Source organism: Caretta caretta, chromosome 1 (assembly GCF_965140235.1).
Source record: "Caretta caretta isolate rCarCar2 chromosome 1, rCarCar1.hap1, whole genome shotgun sequence".
Lineage (NCBI taxonomy): Eukaryota > Metazoa > Chordata > Testudines > Cheloniidae > Caretta > Caretta caretta.
The window spans coordinates 272,606,585-272,626,934 of NC_134206.1; the positions used below are offsets into that span (position 1 = coordinate 272,606,585).

The window sequence follows — 20,350 nt, forward strand, 5'->3', positions numbered from 1 at the left end:
TTGGGGTCCCAGGTCAGTGGAGGTCTATGAAGACAGTGGTAAATCCAATTACCAGGATATTTACTACCTAGCAACTCCCGACCATTGAGGGCCCACTCCCTCCACAGGAAGCCAGCTGTGTTTGACCAGCTGGACAACAAAGGATTGAGGAGGGGCCAAGTGGGACTGGCCTGGGAATTGGAACTAAGAGGGACAGAGCAGGAATCAAGCGTGGACACTACTTGGCTGGAGCTCTGGGTAACCAGAATGGACTATTCTGTAACTTTCTTTTCTCAGTGCTAAGCAAGGACTTTTTATGCTATGTTCTAGACAGCTAGTAAACCCTACTGCTTTTACAACGCTGGGTAAGAGTCCATTGCAGATGCTGAAAGTGGGGATGCATTGCTCCCTTTGGGTGTACAAGTCTCCCTCAGGTGTCTAACTCAGGTGGACTTATTGATGGGAGCTCACAGTGTGAAGCAGGGGTGCTGAAGACTCCCAGGTTCAGTCCAGGGAGGCAGTGAAACCAAGTGGCTTACCCTAGTGAAAGGGTCATACCCTAAGGGGGTCTGGCACCCTGAAGGGGTCCTCCCAGGCACTGTTCCAAAGCTGTCCCAGAGCACCTGTGGATCCATGACAGCAAGACAAACAAACTGTGGGACGGAAAACAAAGAGGTGAAGAAACTTGTCCAAGGTCATACATACAGTAGGTCAGTGGCAGAACCAGAAATAGAACCCATGTTGCAAACTCCCACTTCAGCACCCTACACTCTGGATGTGCAGCCTCTTGGAAGTGCTGGATGTCATAGGTTAAGGATATTTTTATTTCCAGTTTGTTTTCCTTTCCTCCATCTATGTTGTTTCATGTCTGTTTCCTTTTGTGAAAGTTAAACTGTCAAATTTGACTTGCTGAATGAATAGTCACTAAAGAACAAATCTGTCATAATTTGTGTCACCACAAAGAAGTGAACAGTTCTTAAACAGTTTGACAGATGTACCTCTTTTTTTACTCATCAATAGACTAATTTTTTGCTAATTTGTATACTCTTTAAAACTGTTTGGCTGTTTAGGCTGAAATTTGGTTGCACAATGGATTGCTTGCTAACTGCGTTCTGTGAGTATTCCTTTATTTGTTTTATGTATGATCTCTGTGATTGGTCACTTAGTTTGTGTAGTTTTATTTCTGTTCTGAGACTGGATGAACTAATGTTCATAAACTTCTTCCACATGCAGTGAATTTTATTTTGTGATTGAATATATTTCAGCTACAGACCCCAAATTCATGTTCTGTGAAAATTTTGTCTGACCAAAACTTTACTCACACATATGACTAGAGGGGGGGTGCAAAGCAAAATTCTATTTAGAAATTAGCATCGTGTTCCTGTATCATTTTTCTCAAAATTTCCTCAAGTCTAGTCACCACTCGTGATCTTGTTCTGGACTTCTTTGTAATTGGTGAAACAATGGTAAAGGTTCTGAGACATAGTTTTTTTTTCATGAGTTATTATTTTAAGATGAATTTCATCTAATGCAGGAACCTCTGCACTGGGATGAATTTCACCCCTAATGGTTCTTTTGTGCCTCTGGGGGTGGTGTTGGTACTGGGATAGCGCGTGATCTTTCACTTTTTTAATTTTATTCTTCTCTTCCATAGTTATCTTTGGAGCACCCCACACTTATCTGGCCTCTTACAGTTTTCAGAAAGTCACTTCTGAATGTTTTTATTGATGGTTTTTGTGTTGTTTGCAGTCTTGTTATAAAGTTGCGGAGACATCTCATTCTGCGAGCAATTTCTACATCTGCCTTGCTCAAAATGTAGCCCAATATTTTCTCCAGCACCTCAAATTTTATTCAGTATGACACTTTTCCTACTCATGCTGGAAAAATACATACTAGATATAGTTATTTCCTTTGACCTTCTAGCCTATGTTTGTGCCTTTCTCTTGTTTTCTTGTTGATGTCTCTCTTTCTGCGATTACTGTTCTTAATTATGACTTTCTTCACTATCTGGAATCTTTGAAATTCTTGCCATTGCTCATCATTATCTTATAAACTTCATAACATCGCCCAAAGAGCTCGTTAAATATTATAACTCCTCTCCTATGCACACGCTAAATTATTGGTGTTGTCCACACAGAGGCCTAATCTTCATATAAAAGTTATATCAACATCACTATATTGCTCAGCAGTGTGGATTTTTCACACCTCTTACTGACACAGCTATGTGGACCTAACCCCCAGTGGAGATACAGCTGTGTTAATGGAAGAATGCTTTCATCAACATAGTTCCTGTCCTTCGGGGAGGTGGTGTTCCTACGCTGGTGGGAGCTGCATCTATGCTACAGGGTTATGTCAGCATAGCTACAGCAACACAGCTATGCTCATATAGAGTCCACAGAGAAGTGTCTGAGGATATGCCTAATCTTCATCAGCATCATGTTCAGTTTTTTATGGGTGAGTCTTTACAGCATAGTTAGCTTGGGTTTTAACTCCACTGTTACTGCTGATTTGAGTTCCATGCACACACAAAAATCTCCAGCTTGAGTTAAGTGGTACTTTAACCAGTGTTGGGTTGACGCTTGAGTGCTGCTAAAGTTTGAGCTAGTAATGCAAGAGTTCCAGCTGCAACAGCTCGAGTTACAACAACTCATCATCAGCTAATCCAATCACTCTGCTATAGCCGTATATAGAATCTTGAACAGAGTATGAGGATGTTCCAGTGATATTGGGGGAGAAGAATATTGAAGTCAAGATCCACTGTGAATATTGAGGAGTAAAATTTTGATTTTAGAAAGGAATTATTTGGCATAATGTGTGAGGAATGGTGGGTTCCCAGACAGTCTTCAGATACTACCACTCTGCAGCTAACTGGTACCAGCAGGAGACATGGAATGGGGGACCCTATCTTACCAGAAGCACTGCCCACAAAGCTCCTGATTGGAAGAGAAATCCGGCCTCTCTAATTGGCTTAGACAGTGGTTCCCAAACTTGTTCCGCTGCTTGTGTAGGGAAAGCCCCTGGTGGGGCGGGCAGTTTCTTTACCTGCCGCGTCCACAGGTTCGGCCGATCGTGGCTCTCAGTGGCCGCGGTTCGCTACTCCAAGCAAATGGGAGCTGCTGGAAGTGGCGCGGGCCGAGGGACGTACTGGCCGCTGCTTTCAGCAGCTCCCATTGGCCTGGAGCAGCGAACCGCGGCCACTGAGAGTCACGATCGGCCGAACCTGCAGACATGGCAGGTAAACAAACTGGCCTGGCCCACCAGGGGCTTTCCCTGCACAAGTGGCGGATCGAGTTTGGGAACCACTGGCTTAGACGCACTATTTAAGCGAGAAGGAGTCACAGGAATTTGTCTGAGCAACTAGGTGAATCCCTAGTTGGCTGGTACTTTGGACTTTGCCCTTTAGCCTGAATCCTGCCTTGTTCCTAATTCCTGTCTTCCTGTCCTATTCCTGGTTCCTGCCCTCCTGCCTTGTTCCATTTCCCTGCTTCTATGCCCTACCCTTAGCTACTGACTCTGGCTCCAACCCTTGGGTTCAGTCCTGCCTGTCTTTGGCTCTGATCCCAGTTCCTGACTCCCAACTCCTGCTCTGACTGCTAGGCCTGACCACCACTGCTCTGAGCACCAGGTCTGACCGCCTATGTTCCAGTCCGTGACATAATATAGCTAATATGCCATTGTTTAGCTGTTAGGCAAGGACCTGGACTGGAATTTTCTTTGTATTCTAATGTCTTTCTCTATATTAATGAAATTTGGGTTGCAGAAAATGATTTCACTTCACTCTGCCAGTACCATGTACAAGGAAATAGTGACATTAAGGAATACAATTAAAGAAGTCATTTGTGACTTTGCTTTGTAAAGTTGTATTTAAAACTAAAAATGATTTCTGTATTGTAACAGATTTAATTCCCATGGTTCTTGTAACCTTTTGCTCCCATATTCTATTAGCTTAGTTGCTTAATATGCCCTCAGGCTCAAGTTGGTTATGAGACCACAAGCTAGGACACCCGCGCAGGGACTGTTAGCTACTAAAACCACATTTGCAATCAGTCTTTCGTTATATTTAACCTTGGCCAAACACAGCTGGACGAGGTTCAGTCCTGAGTTATTAGACAACTGAATAAGTATGGCCCATTGTTCTGTTTTTATTAAGGTAACTATTTTTCATCACTTAATGGCTTCATGGACTGTACTTCAAAAGCCATTATTGCAGTTCAACTCACAAGTTAGTTTCAAACAAAGATTGTCAGTAGAATATAGTGAAATATAAAAAGTGCCTTGGACCTCGCAGACCTAGAGCTCACGAAAGCTCATGCTCAAATAAATTGGTTAGTCTCTAAGGTGCCACAAGTCCTCCTTTTCTTTTTGCGAATACAGACGAACACGGCTGTTACTCTGAGACCTAGCCAGGTGATCCCAACTCAGGCTTCCACCGGTGACACTCATGCCTTTCTTGGACATTAGTCTGGTGTCCTAGAAAGCGGAACATCAGTGTTGCTTGCTTGGTTCAGAACTAAACTAGTGCCTAACAGCTCAAGGATCTGGAAGTCAAGCCACCTCTATCACCCTGCTGACAAATTGTACCAGGTGCCAAATGGTCAGTTCTGAAAATCTGGCCCAGTTCATCCCATAGACAAATACCTGCAAAGATTTTGTTTTTTCCAAATATGTGGCTACTTACTGATCTATATTACAGGAAAGTTAATTGATACTTTGCTCTATATTTGGGAGCCTGTTTTTGAACCTCACTCCAAGAAGTGAATCCCATAAAAATCACTTCTGGCAATGAACTTCTTAGAATGATAGAGTTCATGAGTGGGGGAACAGAGGGGCTTGAAAGTGTCTTTGAAGGGAGTAAATATTAGAATTTCCATACATTTATTCTAGTTTTAAATGTTCTTTTTCTTATAAAGGCTTTCAAGGAAGTTCTAGCATGTCTCATGTTCCAGCATCTGCCTCCAATGTATTTGACACACTTCACTAAAGGAGCTGAGCTCAACAGAGTATTGAGACAATGCTGCCAAAGGCAACAGATGATATTTTAGGAGTTCTAAATTCCGGAATATTATCACTATTCGTTGTGCTATATGAGAGAGCAGCGATTAAACTTTCTGTCTCTTGATACAGTGTTTGAAGTCATCTGCTGATATCCCTGGAATAGTGTCAGATTGGATCTGCTGGACCCTCAAACACTAGTCTATGCTATTAGCCAGTTTCTTTACAGCTATTAGTGTGTTTCACACATTGTAGACTGTGTTCTGCATCTATCTGTCTACCTTGGGTGATTCATTCTTAACATTTTTGTGCTGGTGACTTAAAGATTTAGTTCCACTTGCACCACTGCTGTGATTGTTATATTCTCTAAGAACTTAGAGGAAATGCAAATCTATTCAGCTGTTTAAAATATATTGAAATGTCATAAAGACTTTTATAACTCATATACATTTCTGCTTAGTTTTAGCTGAACTTGTTACAGGTCAGAATCTGAAGAATTATGGGGAAAATCTGGTAGCAACTCTTATATTTAGGTTGCCCAACACTTTCCTTTATAAAAGATTCGGGCAACTTTTTTTGAGGTGTATCATCTTCACTGTGTACCACAAACCTTTGAAATTTAGTAGGGAGAAAGCCCTCGGACTAAAGAAGTGCCTTTGTCCTTATCCCGTGTGATTCCATTCAGGTTTAGCTAAGATATAAATGGTTTAACATCACCATTTGCTTTCTCTCACTGGTGTTCTTCAGGGAAATGTTGAGAGCCTGCCAGAATAATAACTGAACAAGAACATTAGAAAGTGCTGGGCTCATAATGCCCCCAAAGGTGCAGCCACAGCACGTGCGGCATTGGGAACTATAGAAACAGACAGCCTCTGTGTATGGAGGGAAGAGAGCACCTAAGCCTTTCTCCTGGCCTGCAGTCCTAGCACTTGGCCCTAGTAATCTAGGTGCCAAATACAGTTGGGCTTCTTGTATCAATGTGACTGGAAAATAAAGAGGCTCTAACCCAGAGATCTAGTCCATGAGAACTGCAGTATACCACCAGAGAGAAGTGAAAGAAGTGAAGCCTGCTACCCGAGGGGGGTGCATTTGAGCATAACTATTAAGAGGTCTGAGGTGCGCCCTGCATGGTAACTTGTTGCTTAAGTGGTGTAAGGCTGTGCTGAAGGTTCAGTGTTTGAACCATGGTGTCAAGGAGGAATGTGACGCAGCAGGGAGGAGGGAGTGTTGACCTGGGAATGTGGCAGGGGAGTTTCAATGGGAGACCTGAGAGCCTGTAACCTGAGCCAGGAGGGGGAGGGAGAGGTGACACCTCTGCCCAGGAATGTGAACAGAGGCTGCAGGAGAGAGCCTGCTAAGGGGGGGTTAGTTTCAGTTTGGTGCTGGGTGGTGGAACGCAGGGAACCCCAGGGCTGAGGTCTAAGCTCCCTGCTCCCCCAGAAGGACTTGACTGAGGGGTCCTGGTTGTACCCACAAGCTCTGTTTAAGACTGTGTTCCTGTTGTCCAATAAACCTTCTGTTTTACTGGCTGGCTGATAGTCTCAGTGAATCCCAGGAAGAGGGGTGCAGGGCCTGGACTCCCCCACACTCCGTGACAATTTCACATTACAGTTTGTTTTTTCCTTTTTTCCTCCCTCCTCTCCCCACCACCATGAAACTGCATTTAAAACAAACAAACAACCCTGTTATTTAGACTGTAAAGTCAAGCACTCAAAAACTGGGAAATGCCTGAATTTTTGTTTCTTCTGCAACTTTAACTCTGGCTCCTTGTGTGCCTTATTTTACTGTCTTTAATTACATGCTATTTTTTCCCACAGGACCCCTGCTCGTTCAGTGCACAGGGTAATCATTATAACAAATAATATTACCAAACAAAAATAATGTCCTTAAAAAAAAGAGTTAAAATTGAAAGTGCATTTCAATAGAATCCAGTTAATTCTCAAAAATCAGTACTATTTCCTTATAAAAATTTTGCGCCTTTAAAGAAACTTCAAGCATTTTTAAAATATATATATATATTGCTGTCCAACAATACATATATTGGTTTGTTGAAGAAAAATGACACTGTGTGATATTGAAGAACTGGTAAAAAGACTTGCAATATATTCTTTCATTGGAAAAAGCTATACATAAAACAAGATCAAAACAGAGGGAGTTTGAGTTCATTTGGGCTCCATTCATGGATTATGTGAAGGAATGACTGCAAACCCCAGATGTGCCACTTGAACTGCAATTTACTAAAAGCACCTTTTATGTTTACCTCATTAGATTGGGCTGCTTCCAAATTACTGTAAACCAAAGCTTCTTGACTGTGGTCTGTAGAATGCTGACTGTCCACAGAACAGTTGCTCGTGGTCTGTGGAGGATTGGCCAGTCACATGATGTACGCTTCTTCTCAGTTGCTAAATAGCTTTAGAAGAAGCTAAACACCATTAAATTCTTTCCTAATACCTCTTTTCCAAGTAAACAATTGCAAAGGGAAGTGGTCTGTGCCATTGTGAAAGGGTGAGTGAGGACGTGATTCACAAGGCAGGCTTTGTATTAAAATGTGGCCCACAAGATGGAAAAAATGTGGTAGCCCTGTGTCATAGGGTCTCTTAGCCCCTTTAAGAGGAGATGGGCCCAGTGCTGCCTGTCATAATCCCTGGGATTGTGTGCATTGAACACAAAATTGGCCAATAGTCAACTCCAAAACTCCATCCAGTTTCAAAATAGAACTGTGAGCACAGGGTCAGAAAAATGCATCCTATTACAACATGGAACATGGAATGTAGACAGTGCAGGAAAGGGTCCCTACACCATCTGAAATGTGGTATGGCAGGGAGGTGCAGGCCTCTTTATCATGTAGAACCCAATGAACAAATGGGGGAATAAAAGGACTCTTAGGGTATGTCTACACTGCAATTAGACACCCCTGGCTGTCCTAACCTCAGGCTCTCGGGTTTAGACATTTAGGTTGTTTAATTGTAGGGCAGACGTTTAGGCTCGGGCTGCAGCTCTGGGATCCTTCCCCCTTGAAGGGTCCTAGTGCCTGGGCTCCCGCCTGAGCCCAAACATCTACACAGCAATTAAACAGCCAGTTGCGGGTGTTTGATTGCAGTGTAGACATGCCCTTAGACCATCCAGAACCCAGGAAACTGTAACCTAGAAATAGGTGGAGGGCAAGTCTCCTATTACAATCTGGAACACAATATGTGAACAGTGAAAGCACAGGCTCAGTGGAAGTCCCCTGTCAAATGCATATGGTATTGGTGGAAGCACAGGAAAACCCCAATTATAAGCTGAAACTCAGAATGTAAGTCATGTGAATGCAGACTCAGTCAAAAAGCATTCATTCTAGCTTGGAAGGAACCTAGTAAATAAATGCCACCATCACAGCATCCCAATGTCTATAAGTAGAAAAAGGTCTTGTCAGGATTCAGAACTTTCTGGTTGATTTGTATGTAGAGCTTCAGATCTAAACACCTCCAAGATTCAGGGGTATTTGGATCCAGAGTTTTGGTTCTGGCCCTATTCAAATATTTTTCTGATCTGTAGTGCTTGCTATGGGAAGGTTATGAACTATGCTGAGTAAAAAAATGTCTCATTTGGAAAAAGAGAATCACTGTTGTTAAATTGTTTCCATAAGTAGCAGTGGTAGAAACAGCATGTATTTTCCAATGTTCTAGTATTGTTACACTGCTACTCGCTTCTCTGAGCGTACACATCAGAATCTCAACCCACATCTCTGCCCATCATCATCTGTAGGAGTGATCCATGCTGATGAGGGATTACCAGTGGAGCACAGTGGTAGTGGGGAGCCTTCAGAGTCTGATTAAAAACAAATGGATTTACTAAAATCGTGGGCCTGACTTTCAACTGGTGTAATTGTCCTATACCCATATCCCTCAACTGTTCCTAATTTCCAGTGAGTTACTCATTTTAGTCACAATTACCTAAGACTCACGAACTTGGTGTCCCTCATATTTGCTGTTGAAATTTGTTGTAAATTACCATGAATCTGAGATTATAAAAAGAGTTTTTCATGCTTAAGCAATGAGTCCCACAGCATTTTGTTTCTTCCTGCATAATTTTTTTTATGTCCTTCATTTTGGGTCTTTATCACATACTTTATTACACATTTGGATCTAGGCAAGTTGAGAGACATGGGTGTGCCAATTAATGCCAGCTGAGGGTATGATCCAGTGTGCATACAAGGATACCAGTGGGACTGAATTGATCCTATTCAGGTCTAGTCCATACCTAGAAGAAAGGAGGCCTGTCTCTTTTGCACTTATTTATCAGTTTTCTTTGAGCAATCTACAATAAATCTCTGGCATAACAAATAGCTTCAAAATCCGTTCTTTGTCTCTGCCTCAGAGGAAAATAACAAACAATACACAGTTATGTCCCTATGCTTGCTCAATCATTTTCCTGTACAATAAACAAGTTCTTACCAGGGCCAGGCTGATTAAGTACCTTTTGGCCTCTCCTGTGTGTCTCATTGAAATGGTTTCTTCTTATACTCAGTGACTGAATGAGGTGCAGTCAAGTTTGAAAGGCATAGTTACAGTTATCAACGTGGTATGCAGGATTTGTGCTAGTCCATGCTAAACAAACAAACAAATCCAAACTATATATGGCCCCAGATGGGCTGATACCCACTCACCTTCCATTAAGGAATTTACCCTTCACCATATCAGGCACTACTGAGCTGGGACAGAGAAATAATTTTCACATTCACTTTAACAGCTCTGAGCACCTGCGTAGGGCTTTTGCTACAGTTAACATCTGAGATATTATTATGATTTATTATGATATTGTAGCACTTAGGAGACCTAGTCATGGACCATTGTGCTAGGAAAATGATTTTTGCAGCTGCATTCTGCATGGATATGAGTGGGGGCAAGACTGCTCTTGTCAACACTAGAAAAAAAGAAGTTGCAATAATCAAGATTCATGATGATGAGAGCCTGGTTAGAGTTTTAACTGTGTGGATTGATGGGAGAGGCTATTTCTTAGAGACGTTGTGCAGAAAGAATCTGCAAGACTTAGATGTAGCCTGGATGTGAAGACCTACAGAGAGTTCTGAGTCAAAAATGATATCCAGGTTACAGGCCTAAGTGACAGGCAGAAGAGTGGTGTTCTCTTCAAAGATCAAGAAAGGAGGTAGCGGGAAGGGCTTGGAGGAAGATGAAGAGCTCTTAGTTTTAGCCATGCGGAGCTTGAGCTGAAGGCTAGACATCCATGAGGAGATATCAAAAAGACAGGCTATGATTTTAGTCTGGATAGAAGGAGAGAGAAAAGCATGCTTGTATTGTGAGGGGGAAGAGCCGGAGGAGAGTGAAAAGTTAAGGAGACGAGTAAGGGAGGGGATGAGAATAGGTGTGAGGGAGATGAGGAGAAAGAATGGGGTCCCTGGGGCAAGTGGAGCAGTTAAAAGAGGAGAGCGGATGGGAATAATAATGATATGTAACATGTTTGTTAAGGCAGAAAGCCATGGAGCTTTAGATTTTAAAGATGATTTATGCAGGGGAAACCAATTAATCACTATTGCTACAAAATAAAGCATAGTAGATCTTGATAATATTTAGACCTCATCAAATACTATCCCTCACCCCATCCTCCCTCCAAAAAGGAATATTTTGCAAACAGTAGAGTTTCTAGTTGATTTGAGCACATTCAGGCTGTGAATTCACAAATCTTCAAAACTGGTCTGCCCCACTTGAATGAATGCATGTGTTCAATGGGCAATACATTTATTCAGCCACAAATACGTGTCCTGGACGTAAAATATGTATGTGCGTCCTACCCGCAAACATTCTTAGTTGATGAATTTTGAAGCTTGGAGTTTAAATACCAACATCTGATACTTTGTTAAAAATCTAGTGTGCCATTTGTGCACTTGTGATATTCTTCCAGTATTTTTGAATACTGAATAGATAACGGGGCTAATATACAAATGCTCACCTAATTTTGTATCCAATGAATACCATTCAGCTAGAACTAAAGCTAACAGTGCTACTGTATGAGAATGTATAAATAACTCATGTCGCTACTACCTGTGATGTCTGCTGTTCTAGCTACTAATTCACATTCTTCAGTTCCTTTCTATAGATTATAAAGCATTGGATCTTCTGCAGTAGCTATCCTGTCAGCTAAAATGACAGCAACTACAGCTAAAGTTTCCGGTTCTGACTCATTATTTTCCACCTTAACCTGTGCTCTCTTAATGTAATATTAGAGGGAATTACCAGACAGTGCTACTGATAGTCTTTTAAGTTCTGTTTAACTGAATGTACAGGCAGTTTCATCTTGGAGAAAGGCTTTTTGTTAGTGGTGTTTGTGACAACCGACTGGGGTTCCCAGAACTGTGACCCACTGTGTTACCCATCTCAGCCTCAGCAAATCAGCTGAGATGGGTAACATCTTTTGTTGTTGCTAAGCTATGTGTCAGCTTTCTGACACACCAGCTTGTCTGCCTTGCCAGCAAACTTTTCAGGACTCTGCCTGTCCAAACCTGGCCTAGCAGGTAACAATCAGTGAACCGCAATTCCTGAGTTCCTCAGCAATGTCTATCTGCAATGCTCAGCCCCTCGCACTGTAGCACTCACAAAACCTTACCAGATTTGCTGCTCTTTTAAAGAGACAGTACACAGCAGCTTATTAGCTCAACTGAGGTTGACAAACCTTCCGCTTCAGACAAAGCACTAAGATGGTTTATGATAAAAGTAAAACAAATGTATTAACAAAAGGGCATAGGCATACGTGATACCAAATAGAAAGAACTAAGATAAAAATGTCTGTGGATAAAAAGAAAACATGCTTCTAAGACTAAAACTTAATTTAACCAGCTATAGTTTTGTTCAAGATGGTTTCCCAAGTTAGAGCAATGTCTCCATTGTGACTGGCTGTTCCAGCCAGGATCCACTCTTAAAGAATCAAAGTGCTGCTTTCTTGTTTCCCCAAGAGATGGATAACTTAGGGGTTCCCTCCTTCTCTTTTTATAGTCCAGTTTATATTCTTCTGAAGGGTCTCTCCAGCTAAAGTTCCTTTCCCCTGCTGGGTATAAATACCATGCTGTCTGGTGTAGATTCCATGGTAGTTCCTCGCCCACTGGTGATTTTTACAAAGCAAATGATCTCTTCCTGCAACCTCTGATACAAATGAATATCCCATTGAATTTGGCCAACACCTCAAACCGGATATGGCCTCTTTTTTTCTCTGGAGAAAAAAAATGGTTTTTTAACTCCCCCAGCATGCCTGGTTTAAACATATTTGAGTCACATATTTCCAGCCCATCTGTAAAGTTCTTTGCTGGTTAACCATTCCTACATCACGCTAGAATATTAATGATATGTGAGTTAATTAGTTTTCCAATGATAAATTACATGCCACCTTTTGGGTAAATATCATGACATCGGTGTGCCATCTGGCACAGGGGTGCTTTTAAGGTCACAGTGGTGCAATTCTTTTTTTACACTAAATATAATACCAGCAAAACTGGATCTCTTTTTAGGTGCAGAACAAGGCTCATAGATAACCAAAAAGAAGTGGGATGGCTTCGGAGAGTTGGGGGAGCGAGAGCAGAGAAATAGTGGATGTGGGTCCAAGATTTCCCTCATGGAAAATTTTGAAATGACAGCTACAATTTCCTGCATTTTAGATGATTTTAAGGTAATTCAGGCTCTTGCATTGTCTCCACACATCTCACACACTCCTACACTTGCACTAGCTCTAGTACACACAGCTGCTCACGTGCTTTCATGTGCTTGTGCTCTCGCTCTCTTGTGACCCATTAAACACATATGATGGGTTGGGAAAGAAAAAGCGAGCAAGGGCGGTTTTGTATGTGTGAGAAGTCAGAGATAAATCATACAAGTGTGTGCGCGCACATGTATGATAGCTAGAGACAGCTTGAGGGTGTGTGGTGAGTGAAGAGAGTGAGAGAGCACGAATGTGACTTAATGCCGTGAATATCTGGATTCTGCTTTATTCTGTTTCAAGAAAGGGTTTTGTGCATGTTTGCTTTAATATAGACTTGTCTGGCATTAATTTTATGGAGTGAATTCTTTGTAATGTCTCATTTAAAACCATACCATTTTTGTATATTTGAAGCCTACTGCCTCTCTTGCACAACAATGTACAGTGCAACACCATCACGTGTCCCTTTTTTGCTGATTTTGCCCGGGTGTTGCTGGAATACTTATTGTGTAATGCCAGCCCACAGCCAGTCACCACAGTACAAAGAGATCAGTGGGTGGCACACTACTTTACTTTTTGAGGCCATATCTTGTTTACATGTATTGCGAGAAAATGTGGGGGTTTTCAGTGACAAAATTCAGGTGTAGCATACTATACTGGACAAGTGCGGTGTGGTTAATACTGAGGTGGGCAGCTTAACTTTTTGAATGGTCTGGACCTGATTCTTATTTACACTAAGGCGGCCCCTTTATACCACATTGGCAGCCAACCAACCTTAGACAATGAGGCCTTGACTTCAAATGCAGGTGTGGGTGCTCAAATTCTCTTGTAGTGTAAATGAGTGTACAGCAAAAACTGAAATTCAAAAGCAATGTAGCCTAACTATAATATTTAAATATTCCTTCTGGTTGTTAAATTGGTCTTAAAGCAGTTTTAAACTGTTTTACCTTTAAGTCTCTTGCCTTTCATGTCCTTTTTCAGCAAGATGTTGGCAGCCATCCACTGTGCTTGGAAATGCCAAATGCATTTCAATAACATTCAATTTTAGATATGTTTCATTGTGAGAGAAGAAAAGGAGTACTTGTGGCACCTTAGAGACTAACAAATTTATTTGAGCATAAGCTTTCATGAGCTACAGCTCACTTCATCGGATGCATTCAGTGGAAAATACAGTGGGGAGATTTATATACACAGAGAACATGAAACAATGGGTGTTACCACACACACTGTAACGAGAGTGATCACTTAAGGTGAGCTATTACCAGCAGGAGAGCGGGGCGGGGGTGGGGGGGCACTACCTTTTGTAGTGATAATCAAGGTGGGCCATTTCCAGCAGTTGACAAGAACGTCTGAGGAACAGTGGGGGCTGGGGTGTGGGGGGGGAATAAACATGGGGAAATAGTTTTACTTTGTGTAATGACACATCCACTCCCAGTCTCTATTCAAGCCTAAGTTAATTGTATCCAGTTTGCAAATTAATTCCCATTCAGCAGTCTCTCATTGGAGTCTGTTTCTGAAGTTTTTTTGTTGAAGAATTGCCACGTTTAGGTCTGTAATCGAGTGACCAAAGAGACTGACGTGTTCTCCGACTGGTTTTTGAATGTTATAATTCTTGACGTCTGATTTGTGTCCATTTATTCTTTTATGTAGAGACTGTCCAGTTTGCCAATGTACATGGCAGAGGGGCATTGCTGGCACATGATGGCATATATCACATTGGTAGATGCGCAGGCGAACGAGCCTCTGATAGTGTGGCTGATATGATTAGGCCCTTTGATGGTGTCCCCTGAATAGTTATGTGGCCACAGTTGGCAACAGGCTTTGTTGCAAGCATAGGTTCCTGGGTTAGTGTTTTTGGTGTGTGCTTGCTGGTATTTGCTTCAGTTTGGGGGGCTGTCTGTAAGCAAGAACTGGCCTGTCTCCCAAGATCTGTGAGAGTGATGGGTCGTCCTTCAGGATAGGTTGTAGATCCTTGATGATGCATTGGAGAGGTTTTAGTTGGGGGCTGAAGGTGATGGCTAGTGGCGTTCTGTTATTTTCTTTGTTGGGCCTTGTCCTGTAGTAGGTAACTTCTGGGTACTCTTCTGGCTCTGTCAATCTGTTTCTTCACTTCAGCAGGTGGGTATTGTAGTTGTAAGAACGCTTGATAGAGGTCTTGTAGGTGTTTGTCTCTGTCTGAGGGGATGGAGCAAATGCGGTTTTACCGTAGAGATTGGCTGTAGACAATGGATCATGTGGTGTGGTCTGGATGAAAGCTGGAGGCATGTAGGTAAGTATAGTGGTCAGTAGGTTTCGCGTATAGGGTGGTGTTTATGTGACCATTGCTTATTAGCACTGTAGTGTCCAGGAAGTGGATCTCTTGTGTGGACTGGTCCAGTCTGAGGTTGATGGTGGCATGGAAATTGTTGAAATCTTGGTGGAATTCCTCAAGGGCTTCTTTTCCATGGGTCCAGAGGATGAAGATGTCATCAATGTAGCAAACTGGACAGTCTCTACGTAAAAGAATAAATGGACACAAATCAGACGTCAAGAATTGTAACTTTCAAAAACCAGTCGGAGAACACTTCAATCTCTTTGGTCACTCGATTACAGACCTAAAAGTGGCAATTCTTCAACAAAAAAACTTCAGAAACAGACTCCAACGAGAGACTGATGAATTGGAATTAATTTGCAAACTGGATACAATTAACTTAGACTTGAATAGAGACTGGGAGTGGATGTATCATTACACAAAGTAAAACTATTTCTTCTTGTTTATTTCCTCTCATACTGTTCTTGTAAAGTGCTGGAAATGGCCCACCTTGATTATCACTACAAAAGTTTTCCTCCCCCCCCCGCTTCCACCGCTCTCCTGCTGGTAATAGCTCACCTTAAGTGATCACTCTCGTTACAGTGTGTATGGTAACACCCATTGTTTCATGTTCTCTGTGTATATAAAATCTCCCCACTATATTTTCCACTTTATGCATCCGATGAAGTGAGCTGTAGCTCACGAAAGCTTATGCTCTAATATTAGTCTCTAAGGTGCCACAAGTCCTCCTTTTCTTTTTGCGGATGCAGACTAAAACGGCTGCTACTCTGAAACCTGTCGTGAGAGAAGTGACTTCCTCTATCTTGAATTTTCAGACTGAGGGGCTGAGCAAATTGGGTGGAGTTTTTTGTTAGTCTTACACAAACTCTACACAAGTACATGTCAGAACACTTTTGGGATGTTTCCCCTGCTTGGAATATGTGTAGAGATACATTCATCAATGCACATTCCATAGTACATTGGAATATGTTCAGTAGGACATTTTTAAATGCGCTTCCTCTACTAGAAATCTGACAAATAACAGGTGTTTTTGATTAATCATCTCAGCTGAAATAATAAAAATGCTTTAAATTGTGAATACCAAGCAGTCCTTTAACAAGCAGACATTAAATATTCCTAGTGCCCGTCTGTTCATTTTGAGTGAAATAAAATGAAATTGCTGTGATCATTAGACATTGTGGGGCACAATCCAAATATGCTACAGTTACTGCAAAACATAATGAAGCATTTTCTTTTCCAGGAATTGCACAAACTAAAAGGAAACAAAAGTCATCCTGGCATGGTACATGATTTTGGCAATAACAAGATAGAATCCTTGATGAAAGACCAGCATACTTAGTCCAGGCTTATTCATTACAGTTGAATTTTTCTATTCTTTTCACTCATTATACTCCTCCTACTCAATTAAATAAGAAAAAAAAATCTGAATGTTGGTTTTCTTCTCTGTAAGCCACTATTGCAATTTATCACCTTACCCCCAGTCATGAGATTGTTTGATCCAGGTTCTACTGGGCAATTCCACTTCAGCTGAAGGACTTGGGAAGGCTTTGCAGCCAGCATGGAACCTTCTGGGCTGGGAAAAGGCCAAGACTGGGAGACGTTAATGTAGGGTAGAGCAATTGAATGAAAAAAGTCTGAAAACCAGGAGGTCAATTTTGCATGGGATTTGGAGATAGGACACTAATGACAGTGATGGAGGTAATGATAATTATCATTGCAATAATACTTAGTGCTTCTAGTGCTTTTTATCCAGGATCCCTCTTCTTGGAGCAAGAGTCTCCACAGTTGTGTGGAATCCCTGATTTTTAGAAAGAAGGCCTTTTTATTCAGACAGTTGGGTGTCCCCTTTAGAGATGTCATGGGTACTGGAGATTATGGCTTTCTCCTAGTTCAAAGTTTCCTGCCAACTCAAAGGTTGAATAGGTATTGTGCTTCCTACTCTAATAAATACCTGTTGAGAGCATATGCTGTTATTTGTTATAGAAGTATGATCCTCTCTGATGGAGTGCTTTCAGCAATAATATTTCATCACTGGAAAAATTTATTCTGAGAGAAGAGGCACTAGCTACAGAAATGAAACTGATTTCATCTCATGAAGATAAGAGGAGCTACCTGTGGCTAGGTCGGGAGAGTGCTACTCTTCTTGCACTTCACTATTGATTCTTGATCTTAAAGTCTTCTCCTGAAAATCACAAGACAGAACCAAGTGAGCAGACATAGTTTCTTGGAAAAGAAAGCTCTTAATCTATATGAGTTTTGTTGAGTAGGGTATTGTTGGAGTTACTGTAAGACTGCTGAATGACACATCAGTTTCCTTATCTTTCACAGAGGTTGCTGTACAGAAAATAGCCCAGCCAGAATCTAAATCAACACACTGGAATTCATCAGAACTTGCATGGACTCCAGCATCTACCTGGATGAAACTGCAGTGCTGGAAAAAGATTGAAATTGGTTCACACACAAAGCTAACTTTGTGGGTTTGTGAAGTCCATGACCAGGAACCTCCAAGTTTTTGGAAGGTCCTGACAACTTTATCTGCAAGAGGTCTGTTGTGGTCATCATTACTAGGGCTTAGGCCATCTGGCAGTTCCTTCTGTCTCTCAGCAAGCTGGCTGCATCTGCAGTCTCCCGTGCTGAGCTGCCATTGCAGCCTCAAGCCAACAGAGCTAACACAGCCGGGGGGTGGTGTGCATCACAGCCAGGCCCAGCTCAGATAGTTGAGTTCCATGGTGAGGTGGAAATAAGGGGCCCTGAATGTTATCTCAGCACTGAGTTTCAGGAGCTCATCTTTGGTGCAAGAGCAACAGAGAATAGGAGAGTCCAGCCCCCCACTGAGATCTCCTAAGAAATGTAGCACAGTTAGAAGACAGAGAAATCTGGGAAGATGAAGACCCCTTTTCCCTTCACCAGTGGTGTGTGGGTAATGAGGAAGGCAACAGAGAGGGATGCAGGTGGGTGAAGGGTGGCAAACAGATAATAGGAACAGAGGGAGAGTCGCAAAATCTGGGGGAATGAGACCGAATAATAGGATGGATGGGGTATTCAGGAGAGGAAGTGAATGAGAGATGTGAGGAGAATCAGGGACCCAGGCAAAAAGGAAAACATGGTTGAGGTGGGTTGGAAAAACTTAGGGGCACCCAGGAAGGAGGGAAAGAGAGAAAAAGTCATGGAGGAACTTGCGGGTTAAGTTGTGTCCATATGTGGTGAGTCTGTGTGCTGGCACATTGAAGCAATGTCATGTGTAGAGCCAAGTTCAATAGATATAGGGTCCCTCTTGAAGAATAAAACTGACCCAGAATTCTGGGAAAAATAAATAAATCCTCCTTTGGTTGCCCTAGCATGCAGAAATCCTCCCCCTTCCCCCCCACCCCCCGCCGCCCTCTGCAAGCACTCTAAGGCTATACGCAAGACAAGGGAATCTTTATTAGGGAAAACAGGGACATAGAATCTGTGAAAATTCAGCAATAATCTAACATTCAAATAAAGATTGAAGCAATCAGTCATTCTCCAGTAGTCCATTCAACTCCCTCCCCAGACAGTCTCTGTGAATGCCCAACACACAAGAATTCCCTGGCCATCTTACTCCACCCACCACAAGCCCCACTCACAGTTCGGGTCAGTGGCAGTGGTCCAGGTGCTCTCTGAAGATCTGTCTTTGGCCCTATTGAAGCAGCTCACCAAGTCCCACCTTGAGGTGCCATCACCTGACCCAGCTTTGTGATTCAGTGCAATCACAAAGAGGGGACTGAGGTTGCCTCAGTTCTACCACCTCCTCACTGGTCTCTGCCGAAAACTCCTCTGTGCCATCTCTGTGAGGCATCCTCTCTGCACTGCAGGATCCTCAGCAGGGGAAGCCAAGATTCTGGGGTGGAATCCTTACCACTTGGACATAGGTGCCTCACCACAAGGAGATAGCCCTGTCCCGCTTCCTCTCTGAGTTCAAACTTCACCTCTGCCAACGTAGAAGTCTGGTGCAGTTCCGGTGGTCTCCACAGGTAGCTGGTGGAAGTGCGAGTATTAGAACTGGTCGAAAATTTTCAGACAGAGCAATGTTCGGTTGAAAAATACTGATTGGATGGAATCAAAACATTCTGTGGGATGTGTTGATTCCATTGAAACTTTCATTGGAAACCAGGCAGGCTGGCTGCTGGGTTGGCTGCCAGATTGCCTGGCTCACTAGACTAGCCTGGAATGCCCAACTCCTGAGATCCCTGGTTCCCAGGCTTTGCTGGTTCCCAGACTAGCTGGCTCCTGAGTGGCCTAGAATTTTTTGCAAATTCCTTTTTTACATAACATTTCAGTTTTCACAAAAAGAAATTTCGGATGAGGACCCCTTGCAGCATTGTAGTCTGCCACAAAGGGGTGGCGAGTACATGACCTTACAGGACCTCTCAAACTAACTTCACTCGAGCTCCTCCAAATCCTAAAACCAGCTCTGATCAGATTTTCCCACAGAACTGCTAATTCAATCCCTTTGTCTCTGGTGGTGCATATAAATACGGATACTATTTTGGAAAATGTCCAGCAGTTCTTGCAAACAGGGCTTAATGGCATATGCCATCTGAATGCTTTCTCAGGGTTTGTCTACACTTGACACAGCTGCAGCTCTGCCACTCTAGCACTTTAATGAAGTCACTCACTGCAGTGATGGGAGGGGTTCTCCCATCAGCATAGTTAATCCACCTCCCCAAGCTAACTCAGTGGCAGAATTCTTCTATTGACCTAGCACTGTTGACAGTGGGGCATGCGCAGCGGGTAGCAGAGGCAGGGGAAGGCTGTGCCTCCTCAAACATGCCCATGCTCTGCCTGCAGGCCTCCTCCTGTCTGCTTCCCACGCTTCTGTAGCTGAGAGGCTGGGGCAGGCAGGTGCACACAAGGCTGGGGGCCCTGGGGCTACGGCCATGCTACACCGCCCGTCCGTCTACCCAGCACTGGGGCTGGGGATGTTCGGGGGCTGGGGGCGTTCCGGCTGCACCACCCGCCCGCCGTGCTGGAGCTGGAGGTGCTCCGGTTGCGTCACCTGCCCGGAGTGCTGGGGCTGGGGGTGCACAGGGGGGCCGGCGACTGCAGGGGGAGTGTGCTGCATGCTCCAGCGGGGGAAGGGGGGATGAAAGGGGAGAGGAAGGGAGGGGATAGGGCGTTGGGCAGAGGGGACAGGAGCTAGCCTCCCCCAGTGGTGCATTCACCCGCCACCCATGCAGTGCGGGTTAGGTCAGCTTATCTATGTCAGTCAGGTGTGTGGATTTTGCACACCTCTGAGTGATGTAGCTGGGTCGACTTAAGTTTTGGCCTAAAAGTAAAGAATCAACAGAATACTACCCTTCTTCCACAGCACAGTGGTGGAGCCGGGCACCCATGCTCTCATATTGGTGGAGCATGGGCACC

At 43.2% G+C, this 20,350-nt stretch overlaps 1 long non-coding RNA gene across 1 annotated transcript in view; it reads left to right on the forward strand.

Annotated features, from left to right (window-relative positions):
- Positions 1-19,874, forward strand: part of LOC142070759 (uncharacterized) — a 58,225-nt gene extending 38,351 nt beyond the window's left edge. The window contains exons 3-4 of the long non-coding RNA XR_012666709.1: positions 12,470-12,627; positions 17,294-19,874. This is a non-coding gene — a long non-coding RNA (uncharacterized LOC142070759). The remainder of the gene's footprint in view (positions 1-12,469; positions 12,628-17,293) is intronic.
- The last annotated feature ends 476 nt before the right edge of the window (positions 19,875-20,350 follow it).